Source organism: Miniopterus schreibersii (genome assembly GCF_964146895.1).
Source record: "Miniopterus schreibersii genome assembly, chromosome: 12".
Classification (NCBI taxonomy): Eukaryota; Metazoa; Chordata; class Mammalia; order Chiroptera; family Miniopteridae; genus Miniopterus; species Miniopterus schreibersii.
Genome location: NC_138112.1, coordinates 70,255,010 through 70,278,548, shown reverse-complemented (window position 1 = coordinate 70,278,548; position 23,539 = coordinate 70,255,010). Strand labels below are relative to the sequence as shown.

The 23,539-nt window shown below is 47.8% G+C and overlaps 1 protein-coding gene across 9 annotated transcripts in view; it reads left to right on the top strand.

Annotated features, from left to right (window-relative positions):
* Nucleotides 1–23,539, top strand: part of PC (pyruvate carboxylase) — a 75,374-nt gene that overhangs the window by 10,199 nt on the left and 41,636 nt on the right. For 3 of the 9 annotated variants that reach the window (XM_081154937.1, XM_081154936.1, XM_081154935.1), the window contains exon 3: nt 21,286–21,383. The exons of 2 other annotated variants lie outside the window; for them this stretch is intronic. The gene's annotated coding sequence lies outside the window, so the exon portion shown is untranslated. Of the gene's footprint in view, nt 1–19,177; nt 19,252–21,285; nt 21,384–23,539 lie in introns of those variants that run through there. 4 more of the 9 variants (XM_081154934.1, XM_081154938.1, XM_081154942.1 and 1 more) reach the window with 3 other exon arrangements.

Genomic DNA, 23,539 nt, shown 5'->3' with positions numbered 1-23,539 from the left:
ACCTCTCCCTAACTTACTAGTGGAGAGCTACCAGTCTCTTTGGAGGGGCCATTGCCATTAATTCTTGATAGGGACTTGGATTTTAGATGATAAACAGCTGTGGACTTGTATTCCTGTCCTGGTCACTGGGTGTGGCCTCGGGAAGCTTGTGGGTGGTGAGTGGGACCAGGTTGAAAATTACTGATGCAGTTCTGACCTCTCTGTGATGTCTGATGCTTGCGTGGCCCCATGCGGGCAAAGATGGAAGACCTGTGGAGTTCCAAGAAAAGGATATCTGAGTGGAGGACTGTCTTAGATCCCTACTCTGCAGGAGTTTTAAATACAGTCTCTCCCTACCTTTGGTTCTGAGTTCCCCCTTCAGGGTGGTGAAGGAGCACTCACTGTGTAACAAACAGCGAACGAGATAGTACATTAAATGATGGCAGTGATGTCACTGAGTGGCAGAATCTCTGTTCAAAGAGAGAGGAAAGTGTGTTCCATCACAGGGCAGGGCACTGAATGGCAGGGAGGGAAAATAGAGATTAAATCTGAAACTTGAAAAAGGAGCATTTGACGCATGCAATTGCAGTTCTAGAAATGTAGCCTACAATGCACCGGGACAAGCTTGCAAATGCACTAGGCTGTTCAGTTCAGCATTTTTATAGCAGAAAATAGGAAAATGCCAAAATAGACACCAGAAAAGATTGCTGCTGATGTAGTCTGTTCAGTGTCATTCTATTCAGCTTTCAGAATAGTCCATCAGACTGTAAATAATCAAACTGTCATTTTAAATTTATTACCACAGAACAAGAGCCATGATGCTTTTACAAAGAAAGGTACATTATAAAACAGAATCTATAACATCTCATTGAGGTTATTTTGGAATGCTATACCAATTTTTCCCCCCTGGATGATAAAGTTATGATAAAGTTATGTGTTAAAAAATGTGTCGTCCGTCCCCCCCCCCCCCGTGTCTTTTAATAATAATAAAAAAACTAGATGGGTGCAATTTATAACACTACTTGGGGCTTAAGATCAGGTACAGGGTATTTAACTATTAAAGTTTTTCTCTTTTACCCCTCTTCTCCAAAAAGTTATTTTGAGGGGATGAAACCTTTTTCTAGGTCTGAGAGGCAGTTGTTGAAGTTCAGACGTCCGTCATTGACGCATGGACTAGGGAAGGGGCGGCGTTGGGGAGGGAAAAGCAAATACAGTGTGCTCCAGAAGAAGAGTCATGGGCGAAGTGGAAATTGGAGGACTTGGAAAGCTCTAGTTAGCAACTCCGCCTCTGTCGTGAAATGCAGAGCAGGAAAAGCAACCCCATTCATGTCACTGAAGGTAGCTGACCAGGACTGAGGCCAGGGGACAAGTGGAGAGGCATAGAAATAGGGAATTGGGTTGGGGTGCCACCATTAGACATGAGCTATTATTAAGCCGAATTCAAAGTTTCCTGAGAAAATTGAGTTTGCTGGAGACCACAGCAGTTGATGCTGAGAGCTTACCTGGAGTAAGATTATCCGGAGAGAGAGGTCAAACACTGATTTCCCCCAGCTTTTGGCCTCTCAGGACCTTCCTTTTTCTCTCTATCTTAGGGACAGGCGCTGCTGACAGTTTCTGGGTGTCGGAATAGCATATGTCTGACTGGTGAGCCCACCAGAGCCTCCTGCTGCCTGGTTAGGCCTGGCTAGAAGGGCTAATCACAAGAAAACCGCCTTCGGGTACCTGGCACTTTCCCTTGACTTCTAGGTTAAGGAATAAATGTTAGGACCGTGTAAGCCCCCATGTGTCCTCCCCAGTTTAAGCCCGTTAACCCTACAGCTATTCTGACTTTTGTGATAATTGTTCTCTTGGTTTTCTTGATAGTTTGACCACCTATGAACAACCTCTAAATAACCTATTGTTTAGTTTTGCCTGTTTTTATACATCATCGACTTTGAGTCAGTACGGTAGACCTCAGCATTACACAGATTTATCCCAGAAGGCCACTTTGTGAATTTGTGATGAAAGATGGAATCAATGGGATCAGCCCCTTTTAAAGACCTGTGGTTGGCACATCTGTACCAAGTTCGTCTTCCCAGGGGCTAGGTCCGCTCTAGCATTTGCTGTATAGACAGGGTTGCTCTTGAGACAGGAATAGCACACAGGCCATTGTTAATACATGTCCTAAGGGATTTAAAAGTGATATCCTATTTCAGACCCTGGTCCCCCTTCCCTCTTATCTCCAATTGCTGATTTTTTCTTTCACATAGTTCTTTTTCCAAATATTTTGCCCTTTTGATTTACGAAATTCCCCATAATCCTCACATTTTTTGAAATCCTGAGGAGACTGTGTGAATACCCCCTTGTTTTTCTGCCACTGCCAAGTTGATCTTGGTAGGTGTTAATTTCAGGCTGGCCTGATTCTTTTTTGTTTTTGTGTTTTTTAACAAACTTTTAAATATTTTCCTGTTGTCTATATACCAAAAAGGCCCCCTATTTTAATTTTATTTATTTTTCTTTTTTTCGTACTGTGGTAGAATCCATATAACATAGAGTTTACAATCTCAAAGTTTTGGCTTTTTTTTTTTTCTTTTTAATATATCTTTTATTGATTTCAGAGAGAGGAAAGGAGAGGGAGAGAGAGAGATAGAAATATCAATGATGAGAGAGTCATTGATCGACTGCCTCCTGCAGGCCCCGCACTGAGGATCAAGCCCACAACCCAGGCATGTGCCTTGACCCGGAATCGAACCATGATCTCCTGGATCATAGGTCAATGCTCTGCCTGGCCGGGCAATTTTAACCATTTGTAAGTGTAAAGTTCAGGGGTATTAAATACATTCACATTGTTGTCCAACCATCCCCACCATCCATCCCTGTAACTCTTCAAAAAGTGGAAACAACCCAAATGTTTATCAACCAATGGATGGATAAGCAAAATGTGGAGTATTCATACACTAGAATGTTATTCAGCCATAAAAAGGAGTGAAGTACTGCCCCAGCTGGGTTGGCCCAGTGCTTAGAGCGCTGACCCTCGGACTAAAGGGTCTCAGGTTTCATTCCAGCCCAGAGTACATATCTTGGTTGCGGGCTCCATCCCCAGCCCGGGTTGGGGCTCGTGCAGGAGGCAGCTGATCGATGTGTCTCTCTCACATCAGTGTCTCTCTCCCTCTCATCTCTCTTTCTCTCCCCCGTCCACTCTCTCTGAGAAGCAATGGAAAAAATATCCTCCAGTGAGGGTGAAAAAAAGGAGTGAAGTACAGACAGACATATGCTATAATATGGATGAACCTTGGAAACATGCTCAGTGGAGGAAGCCAGGCACGAATGGCTTTGTTTATTGTATTATGTTTTTAATATGAACTTTATATGAAATGTCCAGAATAGGTAAATTCATAGAGACAGAAAGTAGATTGGTGGTTGCCAGGGCCTGGGGGGAGGGAGAAATGGGGAGTGACTATTAAGGCTATTGAGGTTTTTAGTGGGGGTGTTTGAAAATGCCCTGGAATTAGATAGTGGTGATATTTGCACAACATTTTGAATATGCTAAAAACCACTGAATTGTGCACTTTAAAATGGTTAAAATGGCAGGGATGGGGGGAAACTAAATTTTTTTAAAGTAGCAAACAAAGCTTACTAACAGCACATTAGACTCACTCCTCCTCTTTGTCAGTGCACCTTTACATGTTGTACATATTTGGAACCAGAGCATGTGCATTATTAGGCCCACGTGCCAAGCAATTCTAATTGGTGCCTAGTCCCTGGTTGTATCACTTTATCATGATTTGATACTGTTTTAAAAAGTATACTTCCTGCCCTGTGTCTGGCACTTAAGAAGTACTGTATAAATATTTATTGAATTACCTATGCTTGCTATTCCTATTTCATTAGTGTGGACTATTGCAGCTTAACCATAAATACCTATTGTTTCAAATTGTTTTATAAAAGATAATATCCCTTAAATGATGTGCTTTTTAATAAGAGCTCTACATTTTCCATAAGCTGTGCATATATTTTTTCCAGATAGAAAATAGCATACTTACCTTTTCTCATCACAAAGGTAATATCTTGCTAATTTTAAGAGATTTCAATAATGGTCTTGCCTGGACTATGGCCTTTAGCTTTCAGAAGCCTCCAAACAATTGCACATCTGCAGAGCAGCGTCTTCTTCTTTGTAATCTCTCTGCCCTGGAATTCTTTCTGTTATCTTCTCTGCATCTTGAGTTTGCTTGGCTTTCATCATATCTTTCCAAATAGGTTCTTAGCCACCTTCTCTCAGACACTTAGACTGCTATTGTCCTCTTGTCCAAAGATCATGTCTATCTCATTTGCAAATAAGAAGGAAGAACAGTGTTTGCCATTTGTTCTGCCAAATCAACACCCTTAATTCCTGACTTCTCTGCCCCTCCGCCCCGCTCCCCGCCTAGGGGAGCAGTGGACTTCTAAGACTTCTCTCGTTCCCTTTTTGCTGCTTAGTGGTATCTGGTCCACTTGCCCTGCTGCACTCATGACTCAGCCATGTCAAGATGGAAAGTGGTAGCAGTGACAGGCAGTTCTCTCTTCTCTCTTTATAATGTTACTAACTTGTGCCTTGCTGTTTTTCTTGGGAGTTTTTTCAGAAATGAGGATGCTCTCATACCCTCTACATCCTTGCCTGAAACCCCCTTTTTACCTAACGGCAAACTTGGGCAAGACAGTGCACCAGAGTGAGGGTGGAGCCCAGGACCTAGAGTGAAACTAACAGGCCTTCTCAGAGATGGAGAGATCAGTGGCTCTTGGCTTCCTGTGGACAGTAAATGACTCATACCTGTGTCACCTGAGGCCATGTAGGGAATGTGGACCAGAGACAGGAAATGAAAGAGCAGAGGCAGACCAGGAGCTTCTCCAGGGAGTTGTAGATGCATGCACAGTGAGCTGGCAGCCATGCTTTTCCTGACTGGTGTTGATGATGGAGAGAATGATTGAGTCTTAGGAAGAGTTATTTGTTGAATGGAGGTTCCTCTATCAATAGCTCCCTCTGCACCCTTCTTGTCATTATTCTGTTTGTTTAGATTTCAAGCCCCAAAGCCCATTTCCCACCTTCTCCCCTCTGACTTAAATTAAGACTGTCTGAAACCCCTTTACTCCTTCAGAAAGTCTGTTCTGGGATTGTGGATGCTGGGATGCAGAGTGCGCTTTATGCAGTCCAAGAGACCGCCAACCCCAGTCACAGCGCAGGGGAATTCTAATTAGGAAGATGGTGGGTCTCTCTTTTCCTGTTTAACTGAGCTGGGGGTAGGGAAGGAGCCCCTTTGTGAATGATGTCGGCAGCTTTCTCTGTGTAGGGAGCCTTGTCAGTCTGAAATTCTCAGAGAGTTCCAAAGTGTGGGGAAATTGAGGTTAGAATTCCTGGGTGGTTTTGTATCTGGCTGATTGATTTTCCCCCCTTCATTTAGATAGAACTAAATTTATATAAAAGAATACAAGAGTGAAATGCTAATGGCAGCTAAAATTAGTAATGGCAGCTATGTTTATTCTGTTCCACTATGGTCTTCTCTGGAGGTGTTCCCTTGAGGAAACTTAGGCCGGGGTGTGTGTGAGCTACTTGCCAGAGTCGTCCAGCTATGAGTGGTAGGACTCGGATTCAGGCTCCTCTCTCTGTCCCGTTACCCATGCCCTCGCCATGCCCTGTCCCGGCCACTGCCAACAGAACAAAACACCCTGCCACCAGAAGGCTGCGAGTTTATGTGTTTATTTCTCTGAATGACTCCAGGTTTCTCTTTGTCATCTCTGTGCTGGGTCCTTCACAACGCCTTTTATTCTTTCTTCCCCAGTAGCATCTGACAGGATGCCTGGGTCCTAGGAGCAGGGTTCTTTGATCAAAACATCTTGTTTCTCATCAGTTTTAGAAAATTATCCATGGCCTCTGTTCTGCTTTTGCCTTTATACCCTCTCTAGAATGCTGCTTCTTTAAGGCTATCTTGCCTCAGGGTTTGAAGAAATGTAAAGAAGCTTTTTAGCAAGCAGTTGAGTTTTTTAGCTGTGTCGTTGCCACACAGTGGCTGCTGTAGTGAAAGGGGGTCGTCTTCCTCACTGTGCTGAGGAGACAAGTGTAGAAATGGGTGCAGTCGGGGGCAATTGTGCCTCAGACCCAGTAAGGCTATTGTCCTTGGCCCTAGTTCCGCTGCCCCATGTGTGCATTTCTCTGCGTTGAACAAATAGGCCCAGCACTATTCCCCCAGGAGGCTGGAGTTTTGATCCCCCTAGAAGGAAGAAAGCCAGGGGGGTGAGGCCGCCTGGAGGAGGGTGCTGTCAAGGTGAGGCGTGGCTCTCAGAGACTTGGAGCTGACGGGAAGCCATTGTTCAGAATTGGCCCTTTGCTTTTTCCTTTCTTTTCCCTCTCCTCTCCTCTCCTCTCCTCTCCTCTCCTCTCCTCTCCTCTCCTCTCCTCTCCTCTCCTCTCCTCTCCTCTCCTCTCCTCTCCTCTCCTCTCCTCTCCTCTCCTCTCCTCTCCTCTCCTCTCCTCTCCTCCCCTCCCCTCCCCTCCCCTCCCCTCCCCTCCCCTCCCCTCCCCTCCCCTCCCCTCCCCTCCCCTCCCCTCCCCTCCCCTCCCCTCCCCTCCCCTCCCCTCCCCTCCCCTCCCCTCCCCTCCCCTCCCCTCCCCTCCCCTCCCCTCCCCTCCCCTCCCCTCCCCTCCCCTCCCCTCCCCTCCCCTCCCCTCCCCTCCCCTCCCCTCCCCTCCCCTCCCCTCCCCTCCCCTCCCTGTTCTTCTGTGCCCCGGCTAGAGGCATGGTATATTCTGGGGACATGGGAAAACAAACTCACCTGTCCCTGATTACCCATACCTTCTCTCTGTCTCCAGTAACCTGCTTACTTCAGATCAAACCGGCCTCGTTCTGAATCCATTTATCCATATATTCATTCAACAAGGGTTTTGTGCCTGGAACTGTGTAACCTGCGTGCCCAAGGCCATTATCTGACTAGTATTACTTGCAGAAGTTTGAGTCACTGATGTGCTTTTGACCTCATACCCATTTTATAAACTCAGATATTCCTCTTGAGTATCCAGTTTCCCTTCTTCAAAGAGCTGAGGCTGAGATTTTAATTCTGACCTCATTCAAAAGGGGAGCCTGGCGCAGGCCCCTCACTGCCAGACCTCATTCTTTTCTCAGTGATGGAAGTTAGATCTCCTCCATCCGCACTCCATTTTGTTACCTGTTTGCTATTCCTAGTACATATAGTCAGGATTGGCTCATTCACTGCCCCTGGCCTGGAGCCTATTCACAGTTGTCATTACCCTGTCCTCCACATCCTGCACGGCTTCTCATTCCTTCCCAGCTTTAGCTCCTGGAGATCTCAGGAGAGTCTCTATCATCAGCCACAGGAAGCCATACCCAGGGTTCTGCAAAGATGCTCTTTAAGGGTGAGAGTAGAGGGAGAATTTGAAAATGGAAACATTTTCTTCATTTGTTTTACCCTTTGAAACTAACCCAATGACTTGGGACAGTCCATTTGGGCCTGTGGTGCCAGGATTGTCCGTCTTTTCCAAGGACTCTCCTGATTTGTGTGATACTGAGGCTTGTGGGCTTGGTCTAGCTCCTCTCTGAGCTGCCAGAGTAGAATGACTTCTGGATAGAAGAGATCTTCAGGGAGGAGTCCTGAGTCTTGCTGTCCTCTCCTCCTTGGCCCTTTCCACCTGGTGGGGCTCTGCTTTGAGGGTAGGATGAGCCGGGAATCTGGAGGTCATGCACGTGTGGCTCATCCAGTGGGGAAGCCTTTAGTTCATTCTCTTGTTTATATTTTCTCCCCACCCACATCCCGGGAAAATGTTAGAAGTGAAACCAGACACAGTGGGTCCGGGCTGCCTGTCACTACTTCAGCCAATTAAGCAGAGACCAGGTTGAATCATATATAAGCGTTTACTCCATTATTACTGGCAACATGGGAGAGCAGAGGGATTCACCCATGTAAGATCTGCTCTAACCCGCCTCTGTAAGCCAGTTCCTTGTATTGGGTAGAAGGACAAAGACTACTTGGGGGAAGTTGGCCAAAGGAATAAGAATGGGTATAATGGTTTGCAGGTTACAGGAAATGCAAATATGGGCTGGGGATTGCAAAAGGGTGGGGTGCCTCTAGGTGGAGGGGATTTGGGCTGGGGGCACCTCAGGGACTCCTTTGTTTCTGCAACTAGGTTGTTAAATCTTTCCATGATGATAGGCAGTTAAGGAGAATTGCTCGAATTCCAACGTCAACTCCCACGTCCTAGGTGTACAACTCCCAGCCAGGTTAGAAAGTGCTTTTTCTGATTAGAACAGAACGATCACAGTTAACAGAACATGATTAATATTTCTTATAACTATAGCTAACAATCACGGTGGAAAACCTGTACACACCAACCCTTTACAGTAAGTGAAGGACTTTCACATACATTCCTAAGAGAGTTTGGGTCATCATTTTGCAGATGATTTGCCTGAGGTCATGAAGAACCCCCACCTGGGATCCAGGTGTTCTGCTGCCAGATGTCATGTACATTCTGTGAGGCCGTGTTTCTCTCCCAATAGGGTTTATTAGTTCTTTAAACATTGACTCAGTGCCTACTTGGTCCCCTGCTCTGCCAAATTTGGGATATCAAAACGAGTAAGCCTCGGTCCCAGGCCTGACAGTGGGTGAGCTATTTCACTGCCTCTAGCCAGCCATGCCACTTGAGAAGTAAGGCTCTTAACCTCATTAAGAGCACAGACTACGTGTATAAAACTGCTTGTCAACAAGCAGAACTGGCCTTCTGTCCCCAGCTGTGAACCTGGCCTACACATTGCTAAGGGAAGACAGTGGTCTGGGTCAAATGGTGGGGTCGCTCGGTAAGGACCGATCTGACTGAGGTGAATGAGAACCAGTGCTTTCCCCAGAGAGCGGGGCCATACACAGAAAGCCTGGGGATTGAAAGCAGAGCAGGGAGGAGGCATGGGCCCCTGCATGCAAAGGTTGTTTGTTCTTGCCAGTCCCACCACCAGTAGAATCTATTAGTGGCTAAAAGAAATGCAGGTTGGTGTGTTTGTTTTAGGGGATGAAGAGGAGGAGGGACCTGTGGGAGGTAACTGTATGAAGTTATGAAGAGCATTGAGGGAGAGAGACTGAGTTACTGTGGGGAGGGAGCTTAATTAGCATTGAGCATGAGATGCTACAAGTTGAGAGCAATAGCTTAGGCAAGGACCTAGAAAGAAGTGGGAGACTGAATAGAATCTGGGGCCTCAGAGGATTGGAACCAGCCTTCCCTTCCCCATACTTGTTTCGCAGCCAGTACTTCTACCTGATTACCCTCCTTAGGGTTCCCAGGCCCAATTACAACGTGAAGTCGAGGGAGTGCCCCCCTGCACCAACAAACAAACTCAGTTCTGACACTATCTACGCAGAGACAGCATCAGATTCCACAGGTTAAGGGCTCAGTCCTGCAAGACACCCCCCCCACACACACACACTTAGAAGCCAGACAAAGCCCAGGCTCTCACCTGTGCTCTGACCAACCTGCTATAGATTGGGCCAGGTATGTGGGAATGGGCACAGAGCTTCCATGCTCTCTCCAGGCGCACTGCTTTCCCCAAATCTTCACATGTTCACCACCCTGGAGCTCTCCGAATCCATCCTCTTGTTTTTTATGGAGACTTCATTGCATAGGCATGATTGATTAAATCACTGGCAATTGATTCAACCAACCTCTAGCCCCTCTCCCCTCCCTGGAAGAGGTTGGAGGTGGGTGTGGGTAGGGGTGGGAAGTGGGGAAGGAACTGAAGGTTCTGACCCTGTAATCTCATGGTGGCACCTTTGGTAAGCAGCCCCATTCTTAGGCGCTTTCCAAAAGTCACCTCATTAACATAACAAAATACACCTCTTTTACTCTCAACACTTGGCAAAATTAGGAGGGTTTTGAACCAGAACCATATATATATGGGAAGTATATTTGGGTTATCTGAATGACCAAATAATTTTTTACAAATTACAATATCACAGTCTTGGTTCGTTTAGCAAGAGACTTCAGGACATTTGTCTTGGAACCTGGCACACTGCCCCGCCCCCCCCCCCCCCCCCCCAGGAATCACTTCCCATGAGTGAGGCTCCAGGAGTCCTGTTGCCATTCTCCCAGTAGCTCCCACCAAGGGCAGGGCTGAATCACCCCTGGAACCCTTGGTCTCTGGATGGTCACTGGGTGAGGAGTGGTATGCAGCTGGCCCTCAGCTTCAGGAGGCCACTGGGTAGCTGAGAGAGACTTGCATTTGCTCTGCAACCCTTTGGGCACTCACCCTGTTCTACGTGCTGGAGACACAGCAGGGAACCAGAAAGACTGAGCCTGATCTCCCATCCTCAGGGGAGCCTGGTGGAATGCCAGTTACTTTTTAATTACAGTGGTGATAAGTGCTGCAAAGGAGAGCATGGAGGGTAAGAAGCATGCCTTCACCCAGCGGGTGGGCCAGGGAAGCCTGTCCCTGGGCATTTATCTGCCTCTCCAGTTGACAGTGGCTGGGTGTGGATCTTGGCAGAACACAGGAAACCTTAGACAGGTTTCAGCGACTCAAAACTCTCTGTGAACCAGAATGGAGTGTTACTGACGATGTGGACTCTCAGGTCTATGACTTTGTGTAAGAAAGATGTCACAAAACGAGTCCAGGTGATTTTGAGAGTATGTTTATTAAAGCTGGGGACAGTGAAGCAAAGGAATGGCTTAAGATAGACGAGGCAAGATCATGGCAACAAGAGTGAGCCTAGGCGGAGCTGCCTTGGCCCTTTAGAAAGTCAGAGAGACAGAAGAAGTGAGCCAGTTGGGCTGTGTGGACTCAGAAAACAAGTTACTGAGGCAAAAGAAGTGCTATTGGAGAAAGAGCAAAGAAGGGGGTGGGTAGCCCTAGCCGAATAGCTTAGTCTGTTAGAGCCTTGTCCCAATATGCCAAGGTCGCGGTTTGATACCCAGTCAGGGCACATACCAGAATCAACCAATCAATGCATAAATAAGTAGAACAACAAATTGATGTTTCTTTCACTCTCTTCCTTCCTCTCTCTAAAAATAAAAAATTTAAAAGGGGGGTGGGAGGTGCAGGCATGCTCTAGAGAGACAGAGCACATGCTGCGCCTTTTAAGGGTTTTTATCTGTTTTCTAAAGTCAGGAATCTTAGGGGTGTCAGGGGAGAATTTCAATAGAATAGTCATCAGCTTTTCAGGTGTGTCCTTTTAGGGTCGTGGTCTCTACTGATTGGTTGGTGCTATGGTAGGGTCATTGGCCATTGCACTGGTCCTTGATGTCACCTATGGTATCGCTTTGTCTGGTTTTGCTGTTTTCTGGGCCTGGAGCTAAAACACCACTGAGGCCTAGATGCTATTTCTAGTTTGACCAAAACTCTGTCTCTGTGGTCAACAGACCCAAGGCTTTCTTCCTAAGATTATTTGATGCTGATCAGAACCTTGTTGTCCTGAGCGCTTAATGCTTAAGGGAGTGGCCGTGCAAGGGAGAAGGAGGCAGGTGAGTAAGGGTGCTGGATGGGGCCAGTCTGAATCAGCCATCTGTCTCAGTTTCCCCATCCCACTTGCTAAGGAGTTTTCCTAGCTTCTTACTATCCTGCCTTAGAGGGTTGGAGCAGCTATGGCAGCCGCTGTCCCTGGCTGGAGTCTGGTTCCTGGAGCTGTTGACCTGGTGAGCCCTTTCCCATGAACACATCCTAGGATCCTGGGTGGCACTACTCTTAACTTGCCCTGTGGTGTCATTGAGGTGATGGCAGAAAGGTCCCAAGGGGACAGGCCAGTTTCAAGTTGAATGAAATGCTTTTTTGGCTCGCAGCGGACTCTCGGTTTGTGGATTGCCAGGTTTTATTCTTTCCTCACATTTGTGGAGCAAATACTTCTGACCAGGTTCAGTCTTCCCCTCGAAGAACCCCCAGCAAAGTCTTCTTGGTGTCTTTCTTCCTGGCCTCTTACCTGTTGAACTTACTGAGAGAGAATGGGCAGGGAGGAGGTATGAAATTCAAAACAAACCGCCTTGGCACCCCATAGCCCTGGGGTTGCCTAGGTGACCCCGAAACAAAAAGGGTTGTGCGTTCCTAGATTCATTTTTCAAAGCTAGCTGTCTTAACCCTTCAAGCCCACCACTGTGGCTGTGTCAGCAGGGTCAGTACCCCTCTTAGGCCTGGGCACATGTGGCCCCAGTCAAGATTCTGCAGCTGGGGGCGGGGGGAGTACTTTGGAGTACCTCCCTCTAAATCTTGGAAGTCCCCCTCCAGTGCCATTCTGACTGGGCCTTCCAAACCCAGCCTGGGATCACATTGGCTCCTTTGGGATGGTCTCAACACTCTATCCTGTGCGGAGCCAACCAGATGTCCTACAGGGTTGTCCCAGGGCCTCATATCTGGGCCCAGTTCCAAGAGGGCAGCTCCTCGTGATGGCCACAGTGTTTCTTTTGTAGGATCATGTCATTGGGCCGCCAAAATGGTGCTGACACTAATTTTGAGTGACTCAAATTTTTTATATAGATGAGGGGATTCCCCCCAAATATTTGCCTGGGGCACCTCACATCCTAGGGGCAGCCTTTTCCAAGGGCTACCTTTTGGGCCCTCCAGCTCTGCTTAGCAGCTTTTGGCCTGGACCAGAAGAGAATAAGGACCTATTGTTTGTCCCTGGGACCTGAATGGCACTTTGTTTTCTGCATCTGGCTCCCCAGGCCAGAGGCTTTTCTGCTGCTGCAGTTGTAACAGTCTAGTCTCCAAGGAGAAATCCGTTACCACCCCGGCTTCACATTGTCTTACTGAATATCCTGGGAGGATAGGGCTTTGAGCCAACCTGGGTCCTATGTTGGTTGCTGCTGGGTGGGAGGTAATAACAGGTGCTGAGAGAAGGGGCCTTCCCTATGGAGACCTTAGCCTTGGGAGGAGAAGAGGGAAAAGCCCCTTTGTTAACATTGGACCAAGGGGCTAGTTGGCAGGAATCCAGGCCAGCTCTGAATTGGCAGCAAGGGAATGTGGTGGGAGTACTGAGAACTGGTGGGCAAGTTCCCTACATTCCCCGCCCCTGGGCGAACTGGGCAAGGCAAGGTGATGGTACTAGCTACCCTCTTTCTTTTCCTTCCTGCCTTCTTGCTCTCTCCTCAACCATGCTCGCTCATCGCTTCTCCCTCTCTAGTGTGGAAGCAGGAAAACAATCCCAAGAATCGAAGGTACCTCTTGTGTTGAGATCAAAGAATGGGAAGGTGGTGCGGGGGCAGAGAGAAAACAAGCAGAAAACTTTAGACTTGAAAGCACAGGAAGCAATCTGTTCAGCTGAAACTCCTAGGCCCTTTAGGGCTGTCAGTTGGAGGGCATTGAGGTCAGCCCATCTGTCCTTACTCTACAGGAGTCACATCCATTCTTCACTCAACTCCAATACCTCTGCTTATGTCACAGAGTGAAGAAGGCTGCTTGTTTTTTATTTTATCTTTTAAAAAATATATATTAGCCCGGCCGGGCATGGCTCAGCGGTTGAGCATCGACCTAGGATCCAGGTGATCGAGGTTCGATTCCCGGTCAGGGCACATGCCCGGGTCGCGGGCTGCAGCCGATCAATGACTCTCTCATCATTGATGTTTCTATCTCTCTCTCCCCCTCCTTTCCTCTCTCTGAAATCAATAAAGATATATTTAAAAAAAATAAAGATAAAAAATAAATATATATTAAAAAAAATTGATTTGAGAGAGAGAGGAAGGAAGGGGTCAGAGAGAGAGAAACATTGATGTGAGAGCAAAACATTGATCAGCTACCTCCTGTATGCCCCCTGCCAGGGATAGAGCCCACAACCCGGGCATGTGCCCTGACTGGGAATCAAACCAGCAACCTTTTGGTGCACAGATGACGCTGTTCCTGTTTCTTTGTATTCCCATGTGAATTTTAGGATCATCTTGTCAATTTCTGCAAATAAAGTAAGCTGCAATTTTTTATAGGGATTGCATTGAATCTGTACATCAATTTGGGGAGTATTGCTGTCTTAACAGTATTAAGTCTCTGATTAATGAACATGAGGTTGTGTTTAGGTTTAAGTTCTTTCAGTGATATTTTGTATTTTTCGGTGTATCAGTCCTACACTTCATTTGTTAAATTTATTTCTCAGTGTCTAATTTTTTTGATGTTTGTCTCACTGTATATTGATTTAACTTTGTGTTTAACCCCTCCTCCCCCTCTCCTTCCCATCTAGACTGGGTCCTCATAGGGCCTGGCACTTTGGTGGCACAGTGCCCTGCGCTAAAGAGTTGATGGTTATTGTTGTCCACACTGCGCTTGTGAAGGAGGCCTGGGCATTATTACCCCTGGCCTCACGGCTGAAGAAACTGAAGCCAGAGTGCATGGTGACTTGTCTCTCGGCACAGCACTGGTTCGTGGTGACAGGTGGGACCAGGGTTTTCCTGATTCACAGCCCACTGCTCCTACCAGTCGTCGTCCTGCGTGGGACTGACTCTCCTCTTGGTCCCCAGTGGCGTCTTTGCTCTGCCTCTCTAATCTGGAGCCCAGGGTGGGATGGAAAGAGGAGGATTAAGGCTGTCATGAGGGCTGACCATCGGGGTCACTTCTGGGCACCTGTAATGTGCTAGGCTCCAAGGTATTTCAGAAGTTCATGGCCTCATTGAGTTCTCAGTGCAACTCCACAAGATGTCTCAGGTCCGTTTTCATTTTATAGATCAGGAAACTAAGGTTCAGAGGGTCACGTAAGCTCCCAAGTCAAAGAGTTCATGAATTACGCAGGGAGTGGGAGCCACAGTTCCACACAGTTCCCAGAACTGAAGCTGCGGTGCCGGAGAGGGGAGCTGTGGGGAGAAGGAAGGGAATGGGGCCTTTCTTGGAAATGTGAGGCTCATCAATACTCGGGTTGGGTTGAATCAATCCAGAAGCATTTACTCATTGGCCTGGAGCTGGTATCTCAAAGTGGTGGGCTTGCTGCACTTTTCTGGGGGTGGTGAAGAGACAATAGAGGCCTGGAAACAGCCCATGTGATCCCACACCCTGCGGCACTGTCTTTCCTGTGGTGATTCACTGATCGTGGAAGCTAATTTGCTATGTGTAGGTCTTGCCTGCACCATCCACATGGTGAATTTTTACAGTGTATTTTAAACAGATACATCACCCTGTGTGGTTTTTCATAGTGCTGGGCATAATTTTTGTTACCCATGGGCATTCCTTACATGCTTTTTGAATAGGTGAAAAACACTCTATCTGCCTGCTTTGCTCCATAAATGTCAGAACCTCAATGCCTCTGCGACTAGATTTGGGGTAATTGAGGGGTTCAGTTGCCCTGGTGGTGTGAGACAAAAGTCAGGGACAGATGCAACATCTGCTTCTTGTTGGCCATGTCCCCAACCTTAGTGCCAAGTGCAGTCTCATGTAGTTCCTGCTTGGAGTCGCTGACAGGAAGCCTGGTCTCTCTGTCATACCCAGAGTTGGCAATGCTGTTTCCACATCTGAGCAACCCATGGGCCAGGCAGCAGTGGATGACTTTGCCTTCAGTTTAACTGAGCTGGACCCTTACCCTCCTTCATTTCTGTTTTCCTAAGATAAAGAAAACATCTATAAAGTAGTAGTAATTGGTGGCCTTGGAGTATTTCACAGCTGTGCAGAAGGTTAATTGCTGCATTTGTTGATGCTGGATGTGCTGCTTAGATTGAAAACAATGATATAGATTATTACATTATGATGGGTGGGGGGTTGCCTTTCTTCCCAGCCTTGTTCTGTCACCTGGTGCCTTAGCCACTCCAGGCAACACAGGGCTTGTGAACACACAAAGCCTGGTGGCACCCCCATCATACCGCTCCATCTTCCCCTTCCGCCTTCCCTGTCAGTCTACCTGTCAATCTCCTCATCTGTCAGCCTTATCACTGTGATGCTTTTCCTGGTACCCAATTCCCCTTCTCCCACCACCAGCTTAGAGCTGACAATTGCTTCATAGGCCCTCACCCTACCTGCTTATTTCTTTATGGTAGTACCCACCACACTTCATCCTCTTCTTTTTTATATTTTAAATTGAGAAATAATTGACATATTATGTTAGTTTCAGGTGTATAACATAATGATTTGATATTTGTATATATTGATAAATGATCGCAGTAAGCCTAGATAACATGCATCACCTGACATAGTTTCAGTTTGTTTCCTTGTGACCGGAGCTTTTAAGATTTCTCTTAGCAACTTTCAAATGTAAAATGTAGTATTGTTAACGATAATCACCATGCTGTACTGTACAGTTTATTTCATGTCTTTGTTTAAATGTGTAATGACTTCCCTGACTGTGAGGGTGGGACCATGCCTCTCTCAATCTGCCCCCATTGCTGATGGAGACCAGGCAGGCTGCACTGGGCTACACAGAACACATGGTGCTGCTGCTGCTGCTATTTTTGGTCCAGTCCAGTAACAGTCTGTGAAATGCCCAGTACAGGCAGAGTTGAGTAAGACAGGGACAGCTCTCACCTCGCTTTTCATCTGGAGGTGTTCTGGAGGTTACTGTTCTTCTGCCTGACCTCCATGAAATGAGCATGAGCAGAGGTGGCTGGGGCCCAGGAGAAGTGTCCCATGAGGGGTGGCATCAGTGCCACTAGAAGTTGTTTCCAGTCCCCTCAGGCCCTAGGGAAACCCAAGCAAAGACCTACAGCCTCTCAGATCCTCTCCTCTCAGATCCTCTCCCTCTCAGAACATAGGATTCTACTTCCGGGACTATTCTCACTCAGAGCTAGGTGACTTGCTTCCTTGATCTCCTCCCAGATACTGGGAACCATGAGGAGAAAGGTACCAGATTTCACAGTTCCTCTGGGCTGCCAAAAGGTGTCCAGGAGAAGACTCTGGAGAGAGGAGGGTACGTGCCCAACCACCTGAACCCATATGACCGCCAGTCTCTCCCTGGCCCTTGTCCTTTTGTTGAGCTCTTCAGTGTTGGGAGTTTAACAGAAGTTGGAGAAACAGTAGAATGTTAGTATAATTTCTTCTTTCTGTCTGCCCACGTCTCTCATGAAGAAGGTTCGACTTTTATGAGAAAAACAGTTAGAAATAGAAACTGGTTATTCATAATAACCAGATCCATTGCGCTCTCACAAACAAGCCTGCAAGGTGTGTGTTGTTAATCCCCATTTTACAAATGACAGTATTGAGAGTTGGATGTTAAATGACTTGCCCAAGGTCACATATAGCATATCTGAGATCAAGTCCAGCGTCCTGCTTTTCTCTCATGCCTGGCCCATCCTCTGAGATTCAGGTGTGACCTACCTCTGTGTCACTGGCACATCCAGAGCATCTGGTGAAGGGTCCCCATTTTCCTGTTTTCAATGAATTCCTACCCACAGTTATTCAGTCAGAGCTTGTACCTTTTCCCAAGTAGTCTCGGACTTTCCTTCTTAGATCTGGACCTGGGAATCTGTTTCTTGCACTCATGTCCTGAGGGTTTCACCTCTCCTCCATCAGTGGGATAAATGTCCCTATCCTGGCTTTTTGCCAGTGGTATAGGGAGATTGAGGTAAGGTATGGAAAGCACTTGAAAAAATAGACTAAGATTTTATGCTGTAGAAATGCCCCTCACATCATTCTTGCTCCTGTCCTTTCTCCTGGATGAGGCTGGGGCCTGTTTGCCCACCTGGTGCTGACGGTTCCCTCCAGCTCACCCACCCAGCAGGTCACCAATCAGATGGCCAGTCTCAGAGCGGATATGGGTGTCAGTGGCACCTCTCTGCCTTCAGTAGGGAAAAAGCACCGGGTGCCTTTCCCGATACGAGGGGAGGACAGGGCAGCCCCAGCTCGGAAGGCGGAGTGCCACAAGCAGGGACTGCTGGTTGCTACCTTGGTGTTCCAACCGACTCTCTTCCTGATTCTGGGGGCACCTCAGGCGGGTGTCGCTCTGTACTCATCTTCTGGGATCCTGCTCTCTGCCTTTGTCAGGATTTATTAGTGGTTAGTACCCTTCTTTGGTGGGCTAGAGAGGAAGCAGAAAGCTGTTTGTCAGCTCTGGAGAAAGATGGAGAAGAGGTGAAATCAGAAGTACCTGTGTGGTCAGCACCCTGGACCTGAGAATGGACAAGTTCCCTCCCACACTGAGTTTTCATTTAACTGGTAGGTCTCCTGGACATGCCTGTGCATTTGGACCTCTCCTGACTTAGGCCCTCTGCCCCATCAGGTGCCTGCGTTTCATTGGCAGGCTCAGCCAACCCACTTCTCTGGATGCCGCCTGCCCTGTCAGGCAGTGAACACTCTGAACCAGGGAGGCCCTCTCTGACTAATTAACCTCAGGTTCAGGAAGCTAAGCAAAGACAGAACAGTGAGTTATTGACTGGGTTTTCTCCAAGAACTCCTGTCAGAGCTCAGCCTGGTTTTTTGTTGTTGTTGCTATTTTTTAAAATATGTTTTTATTGATTTTAGAGAGAGAGAAAGGGAGAGAGAGAGAAACATATATCAGCTGCCTCCTGCATGCCCCCTACTGGAGATCAAGCCTGAAACCCAGGCATGTGCCCTGACTGAGAATCAACCTGGCGACCTCTTGGTGCATGGGATGATGCTCAGCCAACTGAGCCACACCAGCCAGGGCCTGGTTTGGTTTTCATTTTGGCGATAGTGGGGTGATGCCCAGTGGGTAGGAATTCTATTCCTGTTTTTGACTGGTGTGGTTGTTGGGATAATACCCCATTAAATGAATTGATCTGGGTGGGTTTAATAGTATGTTCAAGCATTTAAGAATCTTGCTAATGAAGTCAGACCAGGCCAAAGGCTCACAAGAGGCACTAGGTGACATGTCCCTTCATGAGGAATCCAGTGTCCTAACCCCCTGGGGAGAAAGGACCATGATGTCACCAGTTTCTCGGGGCATCCTCAGGCATATCAAGGTCTCAGCAGGAAGAGGAGGACATCAGACTCCTCAGTTTTTCCTCTCCCATTGGATCTTCCGCTCCTTTTCTTGGGCCAGAAGCCCTCTCTTTTGGCTGGCTCTCCCTCCCTGGTCCTGGCTCTCCTACTATTGTAAAACCCAAATGCCACTGCCTTCCATTGGCCCGCCAGAATCCATAGGCAGTGGCTGTTGACCATCCCTTTCCAGTTCACTCTTGACCTGGTTTTGTTTTTTTCTTCCCTCAAACAGTATGTTCAAGGTCTACCCCGAGCCAGAGATTGGCTCACAAGCAGCGGCTGTCCTCTGAGCTGTAGGGGAGAGGGCAGTTCTGGGAAGTCATTGACAGAGGCCCAAGTTAAAACATCAGTTATAAACAGGCAGCAGGCAGAGCGCCAGATTTGGGTGTCCCAGCACCAGGAGTAGTGTGGCCTCTCTGGAGCTCTGCAGACCGCTGCCACGGTAAGAGGACCACCTTTCAGAGGCCTCGCGAAGCACATGTCCTGGCGGGGGTTGCACACTGTGGCCCTTTGTTTCTCTTTCCTCTGGAACTTGGCAGCCTCCTAGTTATTTGGAGAGGAGAGGGCACAGGGGTTCTGGGAATGTCCTTAGAGACAGGAGTTCAGGGGAGGGGTGGGCTGGATCATTGCTCACAGGCCTGTGGGGCCAGTTCTGGTCAGGGCCGGGCAGTGCCTAGGAGCCCAAGGTAGCCAACTTTACTTGACAATGAAAATGGGTTCTGTCTGAGATGCTGGGGGCAGAGAAGATGGGCCATGGGTCCCAGAGCTCTGGTCCAGAATGCCTTGGGGTGGTGGTAACAGCTGGGGGAAAGGTCACATGGTTCCCGTGACTGGGGTCTCCCATGGAAGTGGTGAAGCTGCCAGGGGTCAGGGAAGGTGTTCTGGGGTGACCTGCGACAGACGACACCAGAGTTTGTGTTTGAATTTTTGGAGCCTTTATTAGCTGGCCAGCGGCTACAGTTGCAGCGTCTCACCCATGTAAGAGCCGAACTGCAGCCCTCACCCTTAATTCTTCCCTCATTTTATACTCAGTAACTACAAAGGCACTGCGGTAAAGGGGTTTTTAAGAATTTGTTAGGTTGTCAGCTTTTGTTACAGGAAACAAGGGGGGACCTTTAGCAACATAAAAGGGGTGATTTAAACACAATGTTTTACAATGAGTAATGGCGTTATGCTTGGCCGGAGTGTGACTGGTTTGTTTTTTCTATAGGAACTCAGGGGTGGGGGGGGGGGGCGGTAATTATTGGGCCAGCTTGTTGGGCCTTGTCCTGTACAATAGGGATCTTGTTTTACCTTTACTGTTAGTTCATTAGGTATATTCTTCTGGCCATGGTGGCCAGAACAAAGGGTCTGCTCTGAGTCCAGCACAAGGCAAGGGGCCCAGTGCCAACCCCTCCACCAATGCTGTGCTTCAGCTCCTTCGCCACCTGGGCCTTGACAAAATGCTCTGGAGCTGCAGACAGGCCTGTCATCCCTTCAGGAAAGGCCTGCTCTTGTCTGCGTGGTTGTTGGGATAACGCCACCTTAAATGAATTGATTGGGGTGGGCTTAATAGTATTTTCAAGCATTTAAAAACCTTGCTAACGAAGTCAGACCAGACCAGTAGCTCACAAGAGCTACTAGGTAACTCTTGGTAAGGAATCTGGGAAGCCGAAGGGCCAAGATCAGCTCTCTCCAAGATGTGCGTTTGTGATCATATCCTAGACAGCATTGAAGGGAAAGCATGTAACTGCCCACCTTTGGGAGACCAAATTGCTGGCACTTGAACAGGACTCACTGTTAGATTTAAAAGGAGGGAACTTTCCCCCTTTGCTTAGAAGAAAACCTTTCCCTCCATTCAAGGGGAGGAGAAACTGATAAGGGCCCAAATGGCTCTGGTTCTTATCTTCAACGGCAAATAGGCCAGACTCCTTCCCAAGTCATGGGATAGAAATTCAAGAAGAAAGGAACTGGCCCTGCCTGTGTGTGGCTCCAGGCACAGGTGAGAGGGAGGGACACACATTTACCTCTGCCTTGTCCCAAATGTTGGTAAGGGATGTGCCTTTTGTCTCTGGTGTTCCGGACCAGGGATGGAGGGATATGGCTCTGCTCTTTGTCACTTCTCTAAGTGACATCTGTCATCAGGAGGGAGTCTGTACATGGAGACAATCAGCACTTTCTAATCAGGACGGGTCTGGAATAATCTTGTTTGTGCACTTGATCTCCTGACTGGAATGAAATGTCAGTTTCATGAGGGCAGGGACCTCTTCTCTCTTGTTCAGTTGTATCTCCAGTGCCTAACACTACCTGGCACATTGCAAAGGCTCAGTCAGTATTGAATGAATGAACGAATGAATGCTTTTTCTTCACTTAACCATTTCACTAAACCTCTTCAGCTTCACCTTCCATTGGTTCCACACCAGACTTCTCATCTGATCAGCATCCGCTTGGTGCCACCCGACCCTGACCCTCACTCTAACCTAGTCCGTGCTTGCAGGGAGAAGACTGTTGACCTCTGCTGTTCCCTCTCACCACCTGCCCACCCACTTAGCAGGTGCTGACACCCGTGCGCCAGGCTCTTTCCTCTGAGCCCAGGTCAGGTACCCTCCTTGATATTTTATTTAGCTCTCCTCAATTGCTTAGCCCTCCCCATTGCCTTTTCCTCTCAAAGCAGTGTCTTTGCATGTAGTAGGCATTCAATATTCCTTGTGTTTTGGGTGTGCTAGCCTTGTCTCCTCAGCAGATGAAGCATTTCCTGAAGGCAGAGGCCGTGCTTTATGTAATCCTCAGTCCCTCAGTGTGTTGGGGACCACAATTGCTCAGTGAACATGGCTGCTCTGGCATGAAACCTAATCATCGCCCTTTGAGTGTGTATCGTGGTCTATAGCTTATGAAACTGAAGGGACTGTCTGCAGCATCACATATGACAGGCTGCCTAATTGTCAGCCTTCTGTGCTGGAGGATTAAGACATTTTATAGACGGACTGACAGATTTGTAACAGTTTTTTACTTATAAACTTTCTTTTTAATATTTATCTTTATTGTTTTTTGTTTTGTTTTTTTAAATATATCCCTATTGATTTCAGAGCGAGGAAAGGAGAGGGAGAGATAGAAACATCAATGATGAGAGAGTCATTGATCGAGCCCGCAACCCGGGCATTTGCCCTGACGGGGAATCGAACCCCAATCGCCTGGATCCTAGGTCGACGCTCAACCGCTGAGCCATGCCCGGCTGGGCTATGTTTATTGTTGAAAGTATTACAGATGTCCCCCTTCCCCCCACTCATAAACTTCGGACACCAAGTACATGGGCTTTTTCCTCACACCAACCAGTTCTCCCATTCTTTGTAGATACCAGCTGGGCGAGCTACAGTTCCGTTCAGTTCTGACACTACCCAGAGTTGGTGCAGACTCCACAGGGGAGAGGCCCAGTCCCACAGACTGTCCCTACCTCAGATGCCAGTTTCATGTCCAGGCCTCCCTCCTGAACTCTGACCAATCGGCTCTAAATCAGACATTCCCGTGATCCCCTCCTCAGTTTTGATGATTTGCTAAAGCAGCTCACAGAGCTCAAAAGTGTTTTACTTACTGTTACCAGTTTATTATAAAGGATGCAGATGAACAGCCAGATGCAGGGGTGCATAGGGTGAGACCTGGGAGGGTCCCCAGTGCAGGTGCTCCTGTCCCTGTGGAGTTGGGGCTCACTGCCCTCCCAGTACATGGATGCCTGTACCACCCTGGAATGTCTCTGAACCACATCCTTTAGAATTCATTTGGAGGCTCCATTATGTAGGCAAGATTTGCCATTGGTGATAACTCAGGCCTTACCCCCACCCCTCCAACCCACTAATCTCAAAGTTGGTTCCTCTGTCAACCAGCCCCCCCACCCTGAAGCTACCCAGGGACCCACCTGAGTCATCTCATTAACACAAACTCAGGTCTGGTTGGTTTATTATGAATAACAAAAGATGCTCCTGTCTCTCCTGCCCCTCAGGAAATTACCAGGGTTTTAGGAGCTCTGTGCCAGGAACTATGCACAAAAACAGAATTATATATTTCTGAGATCTCACAGTATCACACCAATGCTGGAGGTAGAGTGATCCTAAGGTCCTGGGCCAGATGGTAGCAGAGGTGGAATTTGAACCCAACTTTTCTGACTCTGAGCCCAGGTCAGGTACCCTCCTTTCCATGGAATCACAGCAGCTCAGGGTCCACAAGCGAATGAGGACACATGGCCACACCTCCTCTTCTAGGCTTCTGCTCTCCTCTTTGTGGTACCCCATCACCCCCTGCCCCCCAGGACCCTGACTGCTTTTCCCTTCATCCTTCCCCTTATCCTGCATGAAAGTGAGTTCAGAAAGTGGTGCTGGCATGTGGGGGCAGCAGACAGAGCTGGAAAGCCCGTTTTCCCTATCTGTAAAACGAAGATAACCCTGCCCCTCCTACTGGTGGGTGTTGCTGTTAGTAGCATGTGAGAGTGTCTGTTAAAGTACCTTATAAACTGTAGAGAGCCATAAAAGCATTGTTAAATATAATTATAGTATGTAAGTTACAGCTCAATAAAACTGTCTTATGGAAGCATACTCACATGACAAGTGTTGATGACTGCGTGGTGCCTTGTCCAGGGCCCGACACTTAACAGACATGTACAGCTTTTATTAATTATTCTTGCAATTATTATAAGACATGACCTCTTCCTCCAGATTGGGGCAGGTGGCACTGGGAAGGGACTTGGTGTAGGTGCTCTTGGG